Genomic DNA, 4,714 nt, shown 5'->3' with positions numbered 1-4,714 from the left:
TTGGGAATGACAGAAATATAGGTTGCTTCACAACCTAGGACAAAAATTAACACACGGACATGACACATAGGTAAAACTGATGAGGTAGCGCTTTGTCATAGTAATAAGTATCAATGCATCCACGTTCACAACCTCATGACCATTTATATTGGTCGTAATTGAAACCATTAACGGTCGCGCAAGGGTCGAGTGAGGAGCTATGCCACGTGGGCGTTAGGGACGGGCGAGGAAGAAAAACAGATAGCTGGGAAAAAAAAAGATCAGCCAGATAACACCTCCCCTGTTTTCTCTTCCCCACGAAGCAACCTCTGCTCCTCTCCTCGTTTCTCACCTCCGCCTCTTCCTCCGGGGGCGGCTGCAGAGGGATGGGGGCCAAGGGGGCAAGCAGGATGGGTGGCCGGTTGATTTCTTTGCCGGATCTCCCAGCTAGGGTTGCCGCCGCCGCCGCCCTCACCCGCGCTCGTGCCCTCTTCAACTCCGGCTGCGAGCTCCACCCCCTCCAGCGGTCCAGCCTTCGGAGCACACGGGTGCGGATCAAAGGCAGTGGTGGACGGGCTTGTGAAGGAGCCGCAGGAGGCGCTGGACGAGGACATCCAGGCCGCATCATGAAGGAGCGGGAGATGCAGAGCTACATCAGGACCGCGAGCGCGAGGTCGCCGGGTTAGTCCTCGTCAATTTGGAATCTACAGGACTTTCCACAAGTTCTGCTGTTAAGGTTAGCCCTCCTCAATTTGGAATTTTGAATTTAGACTCCTAGACTTTGATTTGTTCTTTAAGTTTCTGATCTTGCGATTCAATACACGAAAACAAGGATTCACAGAAGCAAAAAGCCCGATTGGAGTAGAGGAATTAGTTTTTGCAATAAGCGTGATTGGAGTAGATGATTTTTGTGTATGCAAGGCAAGGCAAGGCAAGCCAATAGGCAGAGCTCCCATCTAGCCAGGGGAAGGAGACGCACGCATCATCACAGTTGGGGACGGGGTGTATCAACAAACGCATGATCAACTCGCACCTAGCCGAAAGCACACGAAGGTAGCAGGTCACACCAGCCCGTACACAAGGTGCCGGGCTTGCTGTAGTCTTGACAAAGGCATGTACGTGGAGATCGGCTTGGTTGATAGCTACTGTTGTCTCAACAGATCTCTCTTAACTGGGTGGTAGCCTTTGATTATCAGTCTATGACAAAAGTTCACGACAAGCTACTGAAGAAATCAATCGACCTTCCTCTGTTGGCTAGCTTTGGCTAGATTTGCATGTGTTCTTGCTCATGGAGAAATTGATCTAGGGCTATAAAACAAACATATATAGTGTGGAAGTACACGAATAAACACTTGCGATTGGAACAAGGAAGGTGCTGGCCACAAGGTTGATGAACGAGAATACAGAGATTTCTTGACTGGTTGAATTCATCTTGATTTCCTAAAGTGAACCAGAATAGTGCATCTTTTGGCAGTGCTTTAGAATACTTAAACAGAGATAGTTATTACCTTCAAGATGTACTGTTGAGTTGTGGGATTTGTAACCTGTTAAGTTGTACAGATTTGACATGCAAACTACTCAAAACTTGGTTATAGCTCTGTATATCATGGATCCTTGGCAACTATATGTGCTTTTTGTTCACGTTGTGTTGATTTATACTAGGATTTTGTTCAGGTTGTATTACATTGATTGTAAGTCAGAAATGTACTAAGTAGTTACATCGCAATAAGCATGGGCTTATTGGTTTTCATTCTACCTTCTCAATATTTGTTACTGTTAACAGTACCACCATAATCAGGGCGTCATGGATATCACCAGCGCGGCGTGCCGCTATAGCTGACAGAAAGTGTGCTTTCTCAGCATGAAGATAATAGAATGGGAAGGTATGATCTTCATGGGCCTTAGTGGTACTATCATATTATGACAACTGCTGCAAAGTTCATATAATGATCCTTGTTTCAGACTCAGATCAAAGGAACAAGCTGATCAATAGGTTTCAGCCATGGCTATCCTCTCTTGCAATTTTGTGATGTCAGGTTTTAGCCACATTTTTTTCGATTATTTTCTCAGAATTCTCATAAGCATCCTCCTTGAATATGTAGGAATATTGCGTCAAGAAGAACGATCGGGTAGAGCTTATCACGGCAAGCTACAGGTCGTACCTAGCAGACAAGCATTGTCTCATGAAAGTTTACTTTTTGTAGATGTACAAATTGATGTAGAAAAGGTGAATTTAATTTCATCTATACATGACCAATTGCTTGCTGTACATTTGACTAAATAAAGCAATAAATCAGACCATAAGTAAAGTACTTAATAATTAAGTGGATAGTGTATGTCTGGTGAACCTAGATATATGTATGGACAATAAAGAGACAAGGTATTTCAAAAATTATTTTCATGCTTATATACACAACAACTATAGCATAAATACGGTTGAAGCTTTACTGCAATATTAAGCTGTAACATATATGTGTGGTGAATCAAGATTGAGCACCTCATTATTTTTCTTAGATTAGGACGATGCAATTTCTTTAATCCATTGAGTTCCTTGTATTGCATATTGTAAAAATTATTTTTCATGCATATATATACGACAACTGCAGTGTAAATATGGTTGAAGCTATGTGCTGTCATATTAAATTCTAACATATATGTGTGGTAAATATAGATTGAGCATCCCATTCATTTGCGGGATACGTTCTCCTTAGTCCATTGAGTTACCTCTATTGCATATTTTAAAAATGGCTTCTTTACTCGGCTAGATCATTTGAACATGCCAAGTCCAGTGATGGTAGCTTTACTCAGTCTGAATATTGCTATAGCTTAGTAGGTTCTTCCAAGAATTTCTTTTGTGTTGCCTCTCTTTCGAGACACGCACGCACGCGCGCGCGCGTTCCGTGGTTAATTTTGTAGAGGGTAAAAAGTTGAGGACTTATTGTTGTCTAATTGTTGACGGAAGTGCTCGATTGTCTTGTAAGCTAGAATTCTTATGGTTCCTTTCTTACTGGGCTTGTTTTGTTTTATTTTCGAAAACCCCGTGATTTTATCGTAATCCCAAATTGCCGAGGTGGATAAGAATAAGGAGAATCCAAGCCTAATTCTTATATAGTTGTAATGCACCATATATACATTGAAGTAGTATTTATGTATTTCCTGATGAATCCATGTATTATCACACTCTGAAAACCATAAATATTTGATGCAGCAAATATGTAGTTCCCCCAGGTGGCCTGACATAGCTCAGTTTATAATGAAAGTCATCGAACAGAAGAACCAGTCCTCTCTCTCTCTCTCTCTCTCCAACAAATGACCTACTTTTTTTGGTTAATCAGTCTGAATTTTTTTGTACAATCATTCCTCATAGGAGGTAGCAAGCATGTCATAACGCATTCTGATGCTTCCGGGCCAAAGTTAATGGGCTTTACAGATTTCTTTCCTCACTTTTGTCTGTCGAGCAGTTCAAGGTACCACCTATGTATCTCACATATTTGTGTATTCTATCTTTAGTAGAGCTGTTGCGTTGGTCTGCTTGTAACATTCAGTCTTTGATCACTACCACCTATGTATCTCACATATTTATGCCTTCTATCTTCAGTAGAGCTGCTGAGTTGGTCTGCTTGTAACATTCAGTCTTTCATCCCTGTGTTTTAATAGTTCAAATTGACATCGGAATCATTACCAAAAGATGAATGACTAAAAGTTGATCAATCTCAGCGAGACACTTGAGGAAGATCAACTTATGATGGATCAAGAAGTATTGTGTTTCTGATCATGCACTATTCTCTTTTCTGAAACATTGAAGGTTCCTGTTATGTTTATCAACATCATGGCTCCTGTTCATTTGCTGTGTTGACTTGCATCTCTTTTCTCAGTCCAATGGTTTGTTGTTGCATGCCACCTGTCTGTAGATGAATATACATTTCTGCACATTCATTATGCTATGATATGGACATATGATTTGATAGTACTTGTATTAAGATGTGAGATGAATATCCATTGTGAGTTTATTTCTACTACATGTCAATGTACTCATGCTGTCTTTCCAGGTTTCCGATGCTAAAATTAGATTTACTATGTTTGCCAATTGAAAGTTTACATGTATTTCAATTGTTGTTGTATCATCTGGGCTGCTTGTCTTCTCGCTAAACTGAGTCTATTGTCATATAGTCACGTTAACAAACACGGCTACGACAACTTGATTAGTGCGCACAATCCTGCCTTAAGAGGCGCCACCAGGTGGTGTCCCGGCCACTAGTCAGGTAGAAATAAGGTCATTGGCGCCTCTTGTCTGCTTTGTGACCATTTGGTGTAAGCAATTTCAGGGTTTGAGCCCTTCCAAGCGAAATGGCCGTGAATTTACGACCAATTCAGCTGGGGTCACTAAGAGAAGGTCATAAGTTGACATATTTCTTGTAGTGGCCGCGGGGTGGCGTGGGGCAGTGTGGACGACGACCGGTCCACGGTTTTCATTTAAGAAGGATCGCGACCCCTCACCTGGGCGGATGACAGCGGGGCCGCCCGCACATGCGCATTGATGTGGGCGGGTGGAAGGTAGGTGACCGCCTGCCACGCGGCCCGGACGCAGACGAGGCGCACGTCCGTTTGGTGTCCGCCGCGACCCAAACCCGGCGCAAGTTTGCGCTCGAAATGGGTCGGCACGGACACGAAACGGACCAGATGGGGCCGTCACGCGCTGGGCCGCCTCGTTTGTCTGTCTGGATAGAATGGGATC

At 43.0% G+C, this 4,714-nt stretch overlaps 1 long non-coding RNA gene across 4 annotated transcripts; it reads left to right on the top strand.

The window, feature by feature from the left end:
- Positions 1–260: 260 nt before the first annotated feature.
- On the top strand, positions 261–3,998 carry LOC123189398 (uncharacterized). Of its 4 annotated transcripts, none has more exons than XR_006495785.1 (2): positions 261–715; positions 901–3,998. It is a non-coding gene; the product is annotated as an uncharacterized lncRNA (long non-coding RNA). The 4 variants fall into 4 exon arrangements; XR_006495784.1 differs by having other exon boundaries at positions 821–3,998; XR_006495782.1 differs by having other exon boundaries at positions 1,763–3,822.
- The last annotated feature ends 716 nt before the right edge of the window (positions 3,999–4,714 follow it).

The sequence above is a fragment of the Triticum aestivum genome, chromosome 2A, assembly GCF_018294505.1.
Source record: "Triticum aestivum cultivar Chinese Spring chromosome 2A, IWGSC CS RefSeq v2.1, whole genome shotgun sequence".
In the NCBI taxonomy this organism is placed as follows: Eukaryota; Viridiplantae; Streptophyta; class Magnoliopsida; order Poales; family Poaceae; genus Triticum; species Triticum aestivum.
This window is presented reverse-complemented; position numbering and strand designations above follow the sequence as displayed.